This window comes from Eucyclogobius newberryi, unplaced genomic scaffold (assembly GCF_026437365.1).
Source record: "Eucyclogobius newberryi isolate DKJ021-1_F unplaced genomic scaffold, fEucNew1.0.hap1 SCAF_14, whole genome shotgun sequence".
Lineage (NCBI taxonomy): Eukaryota > Metazoa > Chordata > Actinopteri > Gobiiformes > Gobiidae > Eucyclogobius > Eucyclogobius newberryi.
Window position 1 is genome coordinate 507,531 of NW_027315768.1, and position 19,150 is coordinate 526,680.

Consider the following 19,150-nt stretch of genomic DNA (forward strand, 5'->3'; position numbering starts at 1 on the left):
ATCCTTTGAAGTGTCCTCTGTCCCTCTGAAGTGTCTTCTGATCTTCTGAAGTGTCCTCTGTCCCTCTGAAGTTTCCTCTCATACTCTGAAGTGTCCTCTCATCCTCTGAAGTGTCCTCTGTCCCTCTGAAGTTTCCTCTGTCCCTCTGAAGTGTCCTCTGATCTTCTGAAGTGTCCTCTGTCCCTCTAAAGTTTCCTCTCATCCTCTGAAGTGTCCTCTGATCCTCTGAAGTGTCTTCTGTCCCTCTGAAGTTTCCTCTGTCCTTCTGAAGTGTCCTCTGTCCCTCTGAAGTGTCCTTTGATCTTTTGAAGTGTCCTCTGTCCCTCTGAAGTTTCCTCTCATCCTCTGAAGTGTCCTCTGTCCCTCTGAAGTGTCCTTTTATCTCCTGAAGTGTCCTCTGTCCCTTTGAAGTGTCCTCTCATCCTCTGAAGTGTCCTCTGTCCCTCTGAAGTGTCCTCTTATCTTCTGAAGTGTCCTCTGTCCCTCTGAAGTTTCCTCCCGTCCTCTGAAGTGTCCTCTGATCCTCTGAAGTGTCCTCTGTCCCTCTGAAGTGTCCTCTGATCCTCTAAAGTGTCCTCTGTCCCTCTGAAGTGTCCTCTGATCCTCTGAAGTGTCCTCTGTCCCTCTGAAGTGTCCTCTGGTCCTCTGAAGTGTCCTCTGTCCCTCTGAAGTGTCCTCTCATCCTCTGAAGTGTCCTCTGTCCCTCTGAAGTTTCCTCCCGTCCTCTGAAGTGTCCTCTCATCCTCTGAAGTGTCCTCTGTCCCTCTGAAGTTTCCTCCCGTCCTCTGAAGTGTCCTCTCATCCTCTGAAGTGTCCTCTATCCCTCTGAAGTGTCCTCTCATCCTCTGAAGTGTCCTCTGTCCCTCTGAAGTTTCCTCTCATCCTCCGAAGTGTCCTTTGATCCTTTGAAGTGTCCTCTGTCCCTCTGAAGTGTCTTCTGATCTTCTGAAGTGTCCTCTGTCCCTCTGAAGTGTCCTCTCATCTTCTGAAGTTTCCTCTGATCTTCTGAAGTGTCCTCTGTCCCTCTGAAGTGTCCTCTGACCTTCTGAAGTGTCCTCTGTCCCTCTGAAGCTTCCTTTGATCCTCTGAAGTGTCCTCTGATCCTTTGAAATGTCCTCTGAAGTGTCCTCTGATCCTCTGAAGTGTCCTCTGAAGTGTCCTCTGATCCTCTGAAGTGTCCTCTGAATTGTCCTCTGATCTTCTGAAGTTTCCTCTGTCCCTCTGAAGTTTCCTCTCATCCTCTGAAGTGTCCTCTGTCCCTCTGACGTGTCCTCTGATATTCTGAAGTGTCTTCTGTCCCTCTGAAGTTTCCTCTGTCCCTCTGAAGTGTCCTCTGATCTTCTGAAGTGTCCTCTGTCCCTCTGAAGTTTCCTATCATCTTCTGAAGTGTCCTCTGTCCCTCTGAAGTGTCCTCTGATCTTTTGAAGTGTCCTCTGTCCCTCTGAAGTTTCCTATCATCTTCTGAAGTGTCCTCTGTCCCTCTGAAGTGTCCTCTGATCTTTTGAAGTGTCCTCTGTCCCTCTGAAGTTTCCTATCATCCTCTGAAGTGTCCTCTGATCTTCTGAAGTGTCCTCTGCCCCTCTAAAGTGTACTCTGATCCTATGAAGTGTCCTCTGTCCCTCTGAAGTTTCCTCTCATCTTCTGAAGTGTCCTCTGTCCCTCTGAAGTTTCCTCTCATCCTCTGAAGTGTCCTCTGTCCCTCTGAAGTGTCCTCTGCCCCTCTGAAGTGTCCTCTGATCCTATGAAGTGTCCTCTGTCCCTCTGAAGTTTCCTCTCATCCTCTAAAGTGTCCTCTGTCCCTCTGAAGTTTCCTCTGTCCCTCTGAAGTGTCCTCTGTCCCTCTGAAGTTTCCTCTCATCCTCTAAAGTGTCCTCTGTCCCTCTGAAGTTTCCTCTGTCCCTCTGAAGTGTCCTCTGATCTTCTGAAGTGTCCTTTGTCCCTCTGAAGTTTTCTCTCATCCTCTGAAGTGTCCTCTGTCCCCCTGAAGTTTCCTCTGTCCCTCTGAAGTTTTATCTCATCCTCTGAAGTGTCCTCTGATCCTCTGAAATGTCCTCTGAAGTGTCCTCTGATCCTCTGAAGTGTCCTTTGTCCCTCTGAAGTGTCCTCTCATCTTCTGAAGTGTCCTCTCATCCTCTGAAGTGTCCTCTGATCCTCTGAAGTGTCCTCTGTCCCTCTGAAGTGTCCTCTGATCTTCTGAAGTGTCTTCCGTCTCTCTGAAGTTTCCTCTCATCCTCTGAAGTGTCCTCTGATCCTCTAAAGTGTCCTCCGAAGTGTCTTCTGATCCTCTAAAGTGTCCTCTGTCCCTCTGAAGTTTCCTCTCATCCTCTGAAGTGTCCTCTGATCTTCTGAAGTGTCCTCTGTCCCTTTGAAGTTTCTTCTCATCCTCTGAAGTGTCCTCTGTCCCTCTGAAGTGTCCTCTGATCTTCTGAAGTGTCCTCTGTCCCTCTGAAGTTTTCTCTCATCCTCTGAAGTGTCCTCTGATCCTCTGAAGTGTCCTTTGTCCCTCTGAAGTGTCCTCTGATCCTCTGAAGTGTCCTCTGATCCTCTGAAGTGTCCTCTGTCCCTCTGAAGTGTCCTCTGATCTTCTGAAGTGTCTTCCGTCTCTCTGAAGTTTCCTCTCATCCTCTGAAGTGTCCTCTGATCCTCTAAAGTGTCCTCTGAAGTGTCTTCTGATCCTCTGAAGTGTCCTCTGTCCCTCTGAAGTTTCCTCTCATCCTCTGAAGTGTCCTCTGTCCCTCTGAAGTGTCCTTTGATCCTCTGAAGTGTCCTCTTTCCCTCTGAAGTGTCCTCTGATCCGCTGAAGTGTCGTCTGATCCTCTGAAGTGTCCTCTGACCTTTTGAAGTGTCCTCTGATCCTCTGAATATAAAATAAAAATGTATTCTGCACCAGCATCTCAGACCTCCGACCATTTCTGCACAAACCCGAGTTCGTCCGATTGTCAGAGCTTTAAAACTCACGGCTTCATCCATGAGATCAACTTAACATGAGGCGGGGTGGGCGTGGCTTTGGCTCACGCTGTTCGAACCAGGAAATGAAAAATACGCATCTTGACCGATTATATCAGAATGATTTTGTCATTTCAATCATTTCACATGTCCCAATTCTGAACAAAGGCTCTACGCCTAAATAAAACTGATGGTAATTCTCCGGAGCTCCAGCGCAGGCAGCAAGGGGCTGAACAGCTGTAAGGTCCCTGTGCACTGCGGACGGACAAGATGGCCCAAAGAGCCTGGGGGAGCGTGGAGGAGCCTGGAGGAGCCTGGGGGAGCGTGGGGGAGCCTGGAGGAGCCTGGAGGAGCGTGGAGGAGCGTGGGGGAGCCTGGAGGAGCCTGGAGGAGCCTGGAGGAGCGTGGGGGAGCCTGGAGGAGCCTGGAGGAGCCTGGGGGAGCGTGGGGGAGCCTGGAGGAGCCTGGAGGAGCGTGGAGGAGCGTGGGGGAGCCTGGAGGAGCCTGGAGGAGCGTGGAGGAGCGTGGGGGAGCCTGGAGGAGCCTGGAGGAGCCTGGAGGAGCGTGGGGGAGCCTGGAGGAGCCTGGAGGAGCCTGGGGGAGCATGGGGGAGCCTGGAGGAGCCTGGAGGAGCGTGGAGGAGCGTGGGGGAGCCTGGAGGAGCCTGGAGGAGCCTGGAGGAGCGTGGGGGAGCCTGGAGGAGCCTGGAGGAGCGTGGGGGAGCCTGGGGGAGCCTGGAGGAGCGTGGAGGAGCCTGGAGGAGCGTGGGGGAGCCTGGAGGAGCGTGGAGGAGCCTGGAGGAGCCTGGAGGAGCCTGGAGGAGCGTGGGGGAGCCTGGAGGAGCCTGGAGGAGCCTGGAGGAGCGTGGGGGAGCCTGGGGGAGCCTGGAGGAGCGTGGGGGAGCCTGGAGGAGCCTGGAGGAGCGTGGGGGAGCCTGGAGGAGCCTGGAGGAGCCTGGAGGAGCCTGGAGGAGCCTGGGGGAGCCTGGAGGAGCCTGGAGGAGCGTGGGGGAGCCTGGAGGGCGGAGCAGCGGGAGGGAGGAGCAGCTAGAGGGAGGTCTGGGAGAGCAGGCATGATTCATCCTCAAAAGGACCAGGATGTACAAGCTGCAGCAGTGTGTGCAGAGGAGGCCTCTCTTCAGCTGCTGCAGATGTGCTGCCCCTTAAGTCTCCAGTGCCACTTCCACAGGAAGGTTTGTTCTGTCTGAGTCTGAAAATACTTCAGCTCCAGGTCTGATATTGTGACACATTTAATAGACATTTTAATAGAATAATCCAAACAAACATATGTTTTGGTTGTTTCAGATGCAGCTCAACCAACACGTTCTGCATCTGATGCTCCTGGAGAAGAGAGCGTGTGTTCAACTCCAGCTACGATGCAAAGTGTTTATTGGCAGGCGAGAAACGTGAACAACACAAATGTACAGAAGTTGTTGCCGTTTTGGGGCTTCTTGCGATGAGGGCTGAATGCTCCCGGGCCTCGATACCCCCAAAAGAAGCTTAACAGAGGCCGTGCGAATTGGCAGAATGAGAACGCAGAGGTAATGGTGGGTGTAGACCTGGAAGGCCATGGAGAACCGGTGTTCCATGATATAATGAGGCAGTCAACAACTCCTTAACTGGAGGCAGATGTGGCAGCGCCAATGCTGGAAAAGTTTGGTAGGAAATGTGGGGACCAGGCAAGAATCTACTTTAAGTAAAGGATGAACCAGACCTTGATCTAATCTGGTCTTGGTCGTTAGTGAGGATTAAGTCCTGAGGGGAAGTGCCACTTGACGACCTGTATGCAATGTCCGGGAAAATTGCTTGAACAAGTCAATCGTGTTTGAACTACCACTGTGATCCTGCTTGTTTTAGGGGAAGACTAAGCGTTGGTTGGAGAACCTTGGTGTCGGGGTGAGGAGAACGGTTGAGGACGAGGCAACTTCTGAGCGGGGGAACATGTGACATTATTACACATGAATGTGACATTATTACACATGAATGTGACATTATTACACATGAATGTGACATTATTACACATGAATGTGACATTATTACACATGAATGTGACATTATTACACATGAATGTGACATTATTGCACATGAATGTGACATTATTACACATGAATGTGACATTATTACACATGAATGTGACATTATTACACATGAATGTGACATTATTTCACATGAATGTGACATTATTACACATGAATGTGACATTATTGCACGTGAATGTGACATTATTACACGTGAATGTGACATTATTACACATGAATGTGACATTATTTCACATGAATGTGACATTATTACACATGAATGTGACATTATTGCACATGAATGTGACATTATTACACATGAATGTGACATTATTACACATGAATGTGACATTATTACACATGAATGTGACATTATTACACATGAATGTGACATTATTTCACATGAATGTGACATTATTACACATGAATGTGACATTATTACACATGAATGTGACATTATTACACATGAATGTGACATTATTTCACATGAATGTGACATTATTACACATGAATGTGACATTATTATACATGAATGTGACATTATTACACATGAATGTGACATTATTACACATGAATGTGACATTATTACACATGAATGTGACATTATTACACATGAATGTGACATTATTACACATGAATGTGACATTATTTCACATGAATGTGACATTATTACACATGAATGTGACATTATTATACATGAATGTGACATTATTACACATGAATGTGACATTATTACACATGAATGTGACATTATTACACATGAATGTGACATTATTACACATGAATGTTTTTTTTTTTTTTTTTTTTTTTTTTTAATGTGGTTTGGTCAAAAACAAAACAAAAGGTGCTCAACATTCAAGCACAAAATTAAATTCGAGATACATTAATGTTTTTTGACCAGGTGTAGGCAGAAGCCAAAGCTTATTGTGCCTACCCTTCTCTCAAACGCTCAACATTGGTGGACATTTTATAGTTCATAAGCCACAGTTCATCAACAAAAACAACACTACATAATACTGGACACTCTGCTCACAAGTATCCTCCACAAGCATTCAAGGTTTTATAACAAAGCTGCATTTTCATTCTGCTAAATATTTTTCTATGATTGTTTCCTTAAAGATCCTTTTAAACAGAAATAAAGAAATGGCATTTTTTAATTCATCGCAACAATTGTTCCATAATTTAACTCCTTTACTTGACAAACAATGTTCCCTCAGCGTTGTTCTCACATAAGGTCTGTCAAATATACACGTTCCCCTTAAATTATATTTACTTTCCCTCTGGGCAAACTTTATCCTCAATGATGTAGGGACTTGATTACATTTAACAAGATACATAAATTTAGCAGTATACAGGTCTACCAAATCATAAAATTTTAAAAGCTTAGATTGAATGAACAAAGGGACTCGGCGAGTTATAAGATGCAGGATGGATCAGTCTAATGGCCTTTTTTTGTAGAATGAAAATTGGTTTGGTTCTAGTTTTGTATGTGTTTCCCCAGATCTCAATACCATATGTTAAATATGGAGTAATGAGAGAACAGTAAAGTAAATATAAGGCATTTTTGTTCAAAATATACTGCAATTTGTATAAAATTGCAATAGGTTTTGACACTTTTTTCAGTACATTTTGTATATGTGTTTTCCATGAAATTTTGCAATCTATGATCACTCCAAGAAACTTAATATAATTGACTCTTTCAATTTCATAACTATTTATTTTGATTTTGATATCATTATCTACATGTTTGTTACTGAATACCATACATTTTGTTTTATTTAAGTTCAATGATAATTTATTTAATGCAAACCAGTTGTTTAGTTTATGCAGTTCTCTCTCCATCACCTTCACCAACTCACTAAGATTATGACCTGAGCAGTAAACTGTGGTATCGTCTGCAAACAAGATAAAATTAAGAACATCAGATACTTTTTGGATATCATTAATATATAATAAAAATAATTTTGGGCCCAAAACAGAGCCTTGTGGCACCCCACAACTAATTCGCTGACAACTAGACTCTGCTCCCTTCAGATGAACATATTGGAATCGATCCGATAAGTAATTATTTAACCACAAATTTGCTTTTCCCCTAAAGCCATATTTTTCCAATTTTTGTAATAAGATTGTGTGGTCAATTGTATCAAATGCTTTCTGTAAATCCAAAAATAAACCTATTGTATGGAGTTTTTGATCTAATGATTGGGAAATATTTTCAACCAGATTAACTACTGCCATCGTTGTGGACCTGTGTGCTCTAAAACCAAACTGATACTCATTTAATATATTGTTGACTTCAACATAGTTATCTAATCTTTTAACAAACAATTTCTCTAATATTTTTGAAAATTGTGAAAGTAAAGAAATGGGTCGATAATTACAAGTCAAATGTTTGTCACCGCCTTTGTACAAGGGAATAACCTTTGCTATTTTCATTTGATTAGGAACAATTCCTGTTTTAAAAGATTGATTACAGATGTGAGTAAATGGATTGACAATATGTTCCATGATATTTTTGACTAAAAACATATCGAACCCATTATTATCTGTTGATTTTTTGTTTTTACAGCTCTTCACAATTTTCAATATTTCATTTTCATTTGTTGGGTTTAGAAAAAATGAATTTACACCTTCATACGTGACCCCAATCTCCATGTCATTGTTTTGAGGGCCACAATTTTTGTTGCCAATTTATGGCCAATGTTTACAAAGTAATCATTAAACTCATGAACAATTCCCTTAATATGACTTATTTTGTCATTGTCTTTGTTCAAATAATTAGGATAATTATTATTATTATTATTATGTCTCTTGTGTATTAAATCATTCATTATTTTCCATGTTCCCTGGATATTTTGTCTATGTTGCATTAATAATTTTGTATAATATTCTTTCTTACAATTTCTGATTATATTAACTAATTTATTCTTGTATGCTTTATATTTAATTTCAGAAACCTGCGTTCTGGATTTTAGGAATTTCCTATATAGTTGATTTTTCTTTCTGCAAGCCTTAATTATTCCTTTAGTAAACCAGGGTTTCAGCATCTGTTTTTTACAAATTATTGTCTTAAGTGGACAACAATTATTATAAATATCAAGTAATTTTGCTAAAAAGAGTTCATATGCTTCATTAGGATTTTCATACCTATAAATTTCATCCCAATTTTGTTTACTTAATTCCATTTTCAAAGTCTCAATTGCTTCAGGTGTTCTATGTCTCACTGTTCTTATGTCACTAGTCTGATTACACCGTGTTTTAAATACATTTTGAAGAATTGCAAAAACAGGAAGATGGTCACTAATATCAGTCATTAAAAGACCTGCATCAATTTTACCAATTTCATTTGTAAATATGTTATCAATTAATGTTGCTGATTCTGTTGTTATTCTAGTTGGTTTTACTATTACTGGAAATAATGTACTGTTATAAAAAGTATTGATAAAGTCTGTGGTTTTCTTGTGTCCACCTGGGTTAAGCAGGTCAACATTAAAATCACCACAGACAATGTAAGACTTATTTCCAATTGAGTGAAACATATTAGATATAAAGTCATTCAAATGATCCAGAGAAGAACCAGGTGTTCTATATATGCAACAGACAGTTATTTTTTTTTGTTTCTCCATGTGAATCTCAACCGTGAAACACTCTAACATATTATCAACTGTAGTAGACATGCTTTCTATACCGTTACAATGCAGGTTAGAATCTACATAGAGAGCAACTCCACCTCCTCTCTTGTCTTTTCTATTCACTACAAACAGTTCATATCCTCCAGTTCAACAGCTGAGACTTTATCCTCATCTAACCATGTTTCAGAAATAGCAACTACACTGGATTTTGAGAATAATCTTAAATAATCTTTAATAAATGGAAAATTGCTCCAAAGACTACTACTATTAAAATGTATCACAGAGAAAGCATGTTCCATGTTCACTGTACTCTTAAACTGTTCTTCTGTGTAATATTGACAATTTGTCTGACTACAGTAAGTATCAGGATCTATTTCCTTTTCAACATCATATTTACCATGTTTAACATTTAAATAATTGAAGTTATTGTAGAAATCAGTTGGATCATCTATATCATTAATGGTCTCATCATTTAAGTGTGTATTTTGTTCTACCATGGATCCAAGTTCTGGCATGTTGTAAGAAAAATATATATATATATATAAATAATAATAGTATCAATAACAAAAATAATGGCAAAATGTATGGAAAACTCCACTGGTCCAAACACAAGTTGTTATATAATCCAAACGAAAGGTTCATCTTCATAGAGTTCATAGTCCATTAAATAAGAAAGTCTCATCCCTATAATCCAAAACAAACGATCATCTTCGTGAAGTTCATAAGTCATTTCAGTCAAAGAAAAGTCGTATTTAAATAGTATTTGCCTCATTTGTACTGTTCCAAGTCTTTGACGTCCCTTACCGTGATCACTCGTGCTTGTTCAGGCGCTCCATTTAAACGAATAAAAACACGACCATTTCTGGTCCATGTCGCTTGTATTTTCTTTTGTTTCCACAGAATTCGCGCATGTCTTGCGATGTCTGTGTTCTTGCTGGTGAGGTGTTCGTTGATGTACACCATGCTCCGCTTTAGCTTGTGTGCCTGGCGCAGCAGATCCACTTTGTGCTTTCTGTTCACAAAGCGAACCACTATCACAGGTTTGGCATCGCTACGCTTCCGGGGAAGCAGGTGGAGGAAGCAGGTGGAGGAAGCAGGTGGAGGAAGCAGGTGGAGGGAGCAGGTGGAGGGAGCAGGTGGAGGGAGCAGGTGGAGGAAGCAGGTGGAGGAAGCAGGTGGAGGAAGCAGGTGGAGGAAGCAGGTGGAGGGAGCAGGTGGAGGGAGCAGGTGGAGGGAGCAGGTGGAGGGAGCAGGTGGAGGGAGCAGGTGGAGGGAGCAGGTGGAGGAAGCAGGTGGAGGGAGCAGGTGGAGGGAGCAGGTGGAGGAAGCAGGTGGCAGGCCGAAATCTCCTTCGGATCCACTTTGATGTCTTTAGTTGAGAGAAATGTAACTACTTGTTGCTCCAGTGTTAGCGACTCCTCCACCGGTGCGTCCGGTCCCACCATGGCACCGGCGCCAGCAGCTGCTCGTGCGTAATTGCGATGTTTTGTTTCTAGCCCATTAATAATTACGTCCTCCATTCGTGTGTATTGTTCAAGGTCATCAATTCTTCTTTCCAATCCATTAATGACCCGATCTTTTTCCTCTAGACGTTCCCGTAGCTCTTTAACTTCATCCACCAGTGCCACTAGCTTCACTTGCTGCTGCGTCACGGTGGCGATATCTTTAGACAAGCCGTTTAGCGATGCCTTGATTTCGTCCAAGTCTTGGACAACTTCCATCAGAGGATCTGATTTCTTTGGTGGCATTATGGTTTTGATGATGTTTTCATTAAATGTCGTTAAATGCCCACATATACAACCTGGAGCGCCTGGAAATATATCTGTCAGGACTGCATCTGATGCTGCTCACAGTGTGATACTGGTGAAAAATTAAAGATGTGACATTATTATACATGAATGTGACATTATTGCACATGAATGTGACATTATTGCACATGAATGTGACATTATTGCACATGAATGTGACATTATTGCACATGAATGTGACATTATTGCACATGAATGTGACATTATTGCACATGAATGTGACATTATTGCACATGAATGTGACGTTATTACACATGAATGTGACATTATTACACATGAATGTGACATTATTACACATGAATGTGACATTATTACACATGAATGTGACATTATTGCACATGAATGTGACATTATTACACATGAATGTGACATTATTACACATGAATGTGACATTATTACACATGAATGTGACATTATTACACATGAATGTGACATTATTACACATGAATGTGACATTATTACACATGAATGTGACATTATTACACATGAATGTGACATTATTTCACATGAATGTGACATTATTACACATGAATGTGACATTATTGCACATGAATGTGACATTATTGCACATGAATGTGACATTATTGCACATGAATGTGACATTATTGCACATGAATGTGACATTATTGCACATGAATGTGACATTATTACACATGAATGTGACATTATTACACATGAATGTGACATTATTGCACATGAATGTGACATTATTACACGTGAATGTGACATTATTACACATGAATGTGACATTATTACACATGAATGTGACATTATTACACATGAATGTGACATTATTACACATGAATGTGACATTATTACACATGAATGTGACATTATTACACATGAATGTGACATTATTACACATGAATGTGACATTATTATACATGAATGTGACATTATTGCACATGAATGTGACATTATTGCACATGAATGTGACATTATTGCACATGAATGTGACATTATTACACATGAATGTGACATTATTACACATGAATGTGACATTATTACACATGAATGTGACATTATTACACATGAATGTGACATTATTGCACATGAATGTGACATTATTACACATGAATGTGACATTATTACACATGAACGTGACATTATTGCACATGAATGTGACATTATTACACATGAATGTGACATTATTACACATGAATGTGACATTATTGCGCATGAATATGACATTATTACACATGAATGTGACATTATTGCGTGTGAGTACGACAGTAATTGCAGATGATTAAGTCAGTCAGTATTGCACATGGATATGACAGTGTTTGTTATAAAGTCTGACAGCAGCAGAAGGACAGACTGTGAAACGTCTCCTTCACACAGCGAGGGTGGATCAGTCACTGAAGCTGCTCTCCAGAGTGGACAGAGTGTCCTGCAGGGGACAGAGTCCTGCAGGGGACAGAGTGTCCTGCAGGGGGCGACACTCATGGTCCAGCATAGATGTGAGTTTAGCCAGGACCTTCTGTCCCCCACCTCCTGCACCGAGTCCAGAGGACAGCCCAGGACGGAGCTTTGTCCAGCTTCTTCCTCTCCCTCTCTGTGATGACCACACCTACAAGAGCTGATGCACCACAGAGTCAGAGAAGGTCTTCAGGAGTGGCCCTGTCAGGAGTGGCCCTGTCAGGAGTGGCCCTGTCAGGAGGAGCCCTGTCACTCCTGAAGACCTGAGTCTCCTCAGGAGGTGGAGCCCACTCTGGCTCTTCCTGTACAGTCTGTGTTACGAGTCCAGTTCAGTTTGTGGTTCAGATGAAACACCAGGTCCTTGTATGAGTCACTCTCTCAATGTCCCGTCCCTGGATGTTCACTGGTGAGGGGGCGTGGCCTGTCCCGTCCCTGGATGTTCACTGGTGAGGGGGCGTGGCCTGTCCCGTCCCTGGATGTTCACTGGTGAGGGGGGCGTGGCCTGTCCCGTCCCTGGATGTTCACTGGTGAGGGGGCGTGGCCTGTCTCGTCCCTGGATGTTCACTGGTGAGGGGGGCGTGGCCTGTCCCGTCCCTGGATGTTCACTGGTGAGGGGGGCGTGGCCTGTCCCGTCCCTGGATGTTCACTGGTGAGGGGGGCGTGGCCTGTCCCGTCCCTGGATGTTCACTGGTGAGGGGGGCGTGGCCTCTGTGGAAGTCCACCACCATCTCCTTGGTCTTCCCCGCGTTGATGACGAATTTGACCGATAGTCTTAGTCGTGTTAAGTGACCATCTAGGGATGAGCCCCAGGTGCAGAGCAGCAGTTCAAGACGCTCCTCTGTCGCTGAACTCTCGCCCGTTCTGTTACATGTGAAGTGTTCAGATTCAAGACAGATAGAGACTGTGTGTGTCCCTCATGTCCCTCGTGTCCCTCGTACAAATAATGCCAAAAAGTCACATCTCAGAAAAAATATTTCAGGCGTCAGACCAAACAACTTAAGGAAAATAACAATCACAAATGACACAAATATACAAATGAATAAACACGTAAAATGTGGACTGGTAAACATTAGAGCAATTTCCTCCAAATCACTCTTAGTTAATGAATTAATTAGTGACTATAACATAGATCTTCAGCTCTAACTGAAACGTGGCTTCAACAAGACGACTACGTCAGACTAAATGAGTCCACTCCACCCACCCATGTTAACCCCACCCACCCATGTTAACTTTCAGACCTCCAGGAGCACAGAGGTGGTTGTGGCAGTGATCTCACACTCAAGCGTAGTGTGCCATGGTAACACACTGTCACAGCAGCAGAGCCCTCACTCCCAGATACTCTCAGCTCTGATGATTTCCTCCTATTTTTTAACAATAAAATAAAAACAATCAGAGATAAATGAGATGAAATGACTCCCACTATTCGCCCTGAACGAGCCCAAACTGTAAAACTAGTGTCACAGATAAATCCAGTTGTAAATGTAGAAATGTTCAGCTGTTGATCAAGAGAGAGAACTTCAGCCCTTATGTCCTCTAAAAGCTCCACTTGTGTCCTAGACCCCATTCCAAGCTCCTCAAAGACATTCTCCCCCTAATTATAGACCCTATTCTTAATATAATAAATACTTCACTCCAAAGTGGCTATGTTCCACAGTCCTTCAAACATGCAGTCATTAAACCTCCTCTGAAAAAGCCTAATCTAGATCCCGACCTATTGGTAAACTACAGACCTATTTCAAATCTTCCCTTCGTCTCTAAAATCCTTGAAAAAGTTGTAGTAAAACAGCTTTGTCGCCACCTGCAGGACAATAACTTATTTGAAGTTTTCCAGTCAGGGTTCAGAGCCCACCACAGCACTGAAACTGCACTAGTTAAAGTCACAAATGATTTGTTATTAGCCGCTGACGATGGACTGGTCTCAATCCTGGTTCTGTTGGACCTCAGCGCAGCGTTTGACACCATTGACCACAACATTCTACTGCAGAGGTTAGAATGTGATGTAGGTGTCAGAGGCCCCGCCCTCAGAGGCCCCGCCCTCAGCTGGTTTAAATCCTATTTATCTGATGGGTACCAATTTGTTAATGTAAACCAGAGCTCCTCACCTGCTCTAAAGTAATTTACGGTGTGCCACAGGGTTCGGTACTCGGTCCAATTCTGTTTACTCTTTATATGCTGCCATTAGGTCACATGATCAGGTCACATGACATTAACTTCCACTGCTATGCAGACGACACTCAGCTGTATTTATCAATGAAACCTGATCAGAGCGATCAAGTAGACAGACTTAGTACTTGTGTGAAGGAGATAAAAACCTGGATGACACTAAACTACCTGCTTCTTAACCCTGAAAAAAACGAGGTCATTGTGCTTGGCCCTAAGCATCTACGAGACGCTCTATCTGAGCAGATAGTCACACTGGACAATGTCAGTGTAGCCTCCAGTTCTACTGTAAGAAACCTTGGAGTCTTATTTGACCAGGAGCTCTCATTTAAAGCTCATATAAATCAAGCTTGTAAAACAGCCTATTTCCATTTGCGCAACAAGAGCCAAAATCAGAAGAATCCTGCCTAAAAGTGATGCCGAAAAACTTATCCATGCATTTGTAACGACTAGATTAGACTACTGTAACTCCCTGCTTGCAGCGTGTCCTAAAAGCTCCATAAAAAGCTTTCAACTGGTTCAAAATGCAGCAGCAAGATTACTAACAGGAACAAAAAGAAGAGAGCACATTACGCCGGTGCTGGAGTCTCTTCACTGGCTCCTGTCGAGTTTAGAATCAAATTTAAAATTCTACTCTTGACCTACAAAGCCATAAATGACATGGCCCCATCCTACCTCAAAGATGCTATAGAACCATATCATCCAAACAGAGCTCTTCGCTCTCAGAATGCTGGCCTTCTGGTGGTGCCAAGAGTCTCTAAAAGTACTGTAGGAGGTAGAGCGTTTAGCTACCAAGCTCCTGTGTTATGGAATCAGCTCCCGACCCATGTTAAATATGCTGACACAGTCTCTTCATTTAAGTCCAGGCTTAAAACGTTCCTCTTCGAAATCGCTTATGGTCAGACTAGTTAGGAACAGAAAGATAAACCCACAGCTTCAGCTACGCTGCCCTAGGAGTAACTGTGCTGGGGGAAGTATGACAGCTTGAGCACTATCCTCTTCTTCTTCTGACTACTTATGCTATCAAACAATATTTATTTTTTAATTCCACTTGCAAACTGTTCACCTCCTTCTTTTTCTTTCTCTCACTCCTGAGGACCTGTGGACCCAGATGCCCCTCCCCTGGTGAAGTGGTCCCTGCCCTGTGTGGACGGTCCCTCATCTGCCTGAAGAGTGGGTCCAGCTCGACTCAGTCGGTCCCTCATCTGCCTGAAGAGTGGGTCCAGCTCGACTCAGACGGTCCCTCTTCTGCCTGAAGAGTGGGTCCAGCTCCAGTCTCCTCGTGTCCGTCTGTCCGTCTGTGAGTGTCGGATCTCTCCTTCATTGGAACTCCTCCAGGTTTCTACGCTTTTTTCCCAAAGAGGTTTTTTTTGTAGTTTTTCCTGGCCGAGAAGGAGAGTCTAAGGACAGAGGACCCTGGGACATCGTCCAACGCCACCAAAGACATTGTTGATTCATTTCTCCCTGTGGCCCTCAGAGGCAACTGTTGTTGTGATTTTGGGCCTTACAAAAATAAATTGATTTGATTTGATGAGGAGGTGGTTCCACAAAGTCCTGCTCCAGTCCTCTGTCCTCCACATCGTCCGTGATGAGTCCGATGATGGCAGAGTGGTCAGAGAACTTCTGCAGGACACAGCTGTCCATGTCTGAGGTCTGCAGTGTAAAGGGTGAAGAGAAAGGGCGCGAGGACGGTGCCCTGGGGCCCCCCCACACTGCAGGTCCCCCACACTGCAGGGCCCCCACACTGCAGGTCCCCCACACTGCAGGTTCCTCACATTGCAGGGCCCCCACACTGCAGGCCCCCCACACTGCAGGTCAGAGTGTCAGACACACAGTCCCGGGCTCTCACAAACTGGGGTCGGTCCGTGAGGTAGTCCAGGATCCACTCTGCAGGTCGTACTCCACTCCAGCCGTCTCCAGCTTGTCCCTCAGGAGCTGATGGTGTTGAAAGCGCTGGAGAGATGAAAGAACAGGATCCTCACAGAGCTGCCAGGCTTTTCCAGGTGAGAGAGAGAGCGGTGCAGCAGGAGATGACGGCGTCCTCCACTCCGATGCCAGAACGATATGCAAACTGCAGCGGGTCCATGGCTGAGGTCACGGTGGAGCGGAGATGGTCCAGGACCAGCTCCAGTGTCTTCATCAGATGGGACGTGAGAGCCACCGGCCTCTGTTCTCTGGACCAGAGCTGTTCACATCAATGACCTGCAGGAGGCGATCTATCCCTGAATTACCGGAGTTGCACGCCAGACCTGATTATTCAGTCAATGGACGCTGCATTCACTTCTTTCAGAACTTTGCAGAGCTTTCTGCAAACTGCTTTATTTTACTCATGGAAAAGGCATATTTAGTGCAAAATTCTCCAAAATGAACAGAGGACAGAGGACAGAGAGCAGAGGACAGAGGAGTGTGGGCTTCTGTCCTGGAGCAAACAGGACGCCAATCGAAGAGCCCTGCTGTAGATCTTGAAGGTTTTTCTGACTTTGTTTCGTTTGGTCTGAAAACTAATTTTGCATTATCCCGGAGAATGTAGAGGGGTTTCACCATTCACATTAGCTTTAATATCGGTTTACATTTTTTTCTTACACAAAGGGTCATTAACAGAATGGGACTAACCCTCCAAGTCTACAGTCATGTGGACAGGAGCATGGTCACATAAATCTATTCGATTTTTAATCAATCTTTATTGAAATTTAAAAAGTAGTCTATTCTAGAGTAGATGTGGATTAAAGAAATGGGTGTCATGGCGTGCACTGGGGTTCATCTCCCTTCAGATATCAATTAGCTTCATATATTTTTGGGCTAAATTTGTTTGTTATAATTTCCCAGTGCTTTTGGAGCTTGATACCTGGAATGTGGGCTGAACATGAAGGTTCCACCGCACATAATCACATAATGTTGCTGGAGACGGCTGGTGTGGAGTACGACCTGCAGAGTGGATCCTGGACTACCTCACAGACCGACCCCAGTTTGTGAGAGCCTGGGACTGTGTGTCTGACACTCGGACCTGCAGTGTGGGGGCGCCCCAGGGCACTGTCCTCGCGCCATTTCTCTTCACCCTTTACACTGCAGACTTCAGACATGACACGGACAGCTGTGTCCTGCAGAAGTTCTCTGACCACTCTGCCATCATCGGACTCATCACGGACGACGATGATGTGGAGGACAGAGGACTGGAGCAGGACTTTGTGGACTGGTGTCTGTGGAACCACCTCCTCATCAACGCGGGGAAGACCAAGGAGATGGTGGTGGACTTCCACAGAGGCCACGCACCCCTCACCAGTGAACATCCAGGGACGGGACAGGCCACGCCCCCCTCACCAGTGAACATCCATGGATGGGACATTGAGAGAGTGACTCATACAAGGACCTGGTGTTCATCTGAACCACAAACTGGACTCATAACACAGACTGAACAGGAAGAGCCAGAGTGGGCTCTACCTCCTGAGGAGACTCAGGTCTTCCAGTGACAGGGCCACTCCTGACAGGGCCGCTCCTGACAGGGCCACTCCTGAAGACCTTCTACGACTCTGTGGTGGCGTCAGCTCCTGTAGGTGTGGTCTGCTGGAGCAGCAGCATCACAGAGAGGGAGAGGAAGAGGCTGGACAAAGTTCCGTCCTGGGCTGTCCTCTGGACTCGGTGCAGGAGGTGGGGGACAGAAGGGTCCTGGCTAAACTCAAATCTATGCTGGACCATGAGTGTCGCCCCCTGCAGGACACTCTGTCCCCTGCAGGACACTCTGTCCGCTCTGGTGAGCAGCTTCAGTGAGAGACTGATCCACCCTCGCTGTGTGGAGGAAAGGTTTCGCAGGTCTTTCCTTCTGCTGCTGTCAGACTTTATAACAAACACTGCCCTGAACATGTGCAATTCTGATGTAACCATGGGCAATACATCATATTCATGTGCAATACTGAATTAATACTGAATTAACCATGTGCAATACCTGTAAATAAGAGTGTTCTATTTTGTTTTTTTATACGGTTTACTTACCTGCTAATAGTATTAACTAGTCTTGTGCTAGCTATTTTTACTTTATTTTATTTTTATTTTATATCATTATTTTATTATCTTATTTTTATCTTTTTATCTTTATCTATTTTATTTTATTTCCCCCCCTCCATTCCCTATTAAGATAGGAGAGGAGTTTTGTTAATAAGAGTTTTTTGTTTTGTTCATAAGAGTTCTATTAAGAGTGTGTTTGAAACGTCCTATAATCTGTCCTTTTCCTCCTGTTTCTACTGCAGTGGAACAACCACATTTCCCCTTGTGTGACATTAAAGGATTATCTTATCTTTATGTGATTTCAATGAAAAAACTGGGATTAACCTCATAAACTCACGCTACTTACTTCATGTCCTTAGAGAGCGACCTTTGGGTGGGAATCACTGAGGCGACAAATAAGTTTATTTCACAACTGTTTAATAGAGCTGCATGTTCCACACACGAACACAGAGAGCTGTACACGGCCATCCCTCCCACACAGCAGTGTGTACAGCACACGGGAGTCCCAGGGGGGTCCCAGCTCTCTGCCTCCCCCTCATCCTCCCCTTAACCCTCTGTTTCCCCTTCCTCCTCCTCCTGCAGGCTGAGAGGGCAAACCTGAGAAATGGGACCCCAGCGTCCTGTGAGTGGCACGACTGTCAAAGAGCAACACGGACCCAAACCCAAGCGGGTAATTCCTTTCAATCAAATATATAATTGAACTCAGGAAGCTTGAACTTCATTTCTTTTGTTACAGAAGTATAAATGATGTGTACACCCAGCGCCCACTTTGGCTCAGCCCGAAAGCGGCTTCAAGGTGTGAGAAGATTAGCACAGTTTGACTTAGACACATTTGAACACGCTACTGTCCTCGCAGGTGCAAACCTGCTCTGCAGGGTCAAAGTTCACCACACACTGGGGCTCATGCTACTTACAAAAAATATATTTATTAAAGCAAAACTATAATCTAGTCTCCATTGCATGTATTTTTATTTTGAGTACTAACACTACAGATATACTAGTTCAGACATGTTGCCTAACTGTGCAGACAGTTTGTAACGCATGCTCCCTTCAGTCATCTGTTTTAACCCAGGCCCTGATAGAAGACAGGGTGTCCTGTGGGCCGGGACTGTGGGCCAGGACTGTGGGCCGGGGCTGTGGGCCGGGGCTGTGGGCCGGGGCTGTGGGCC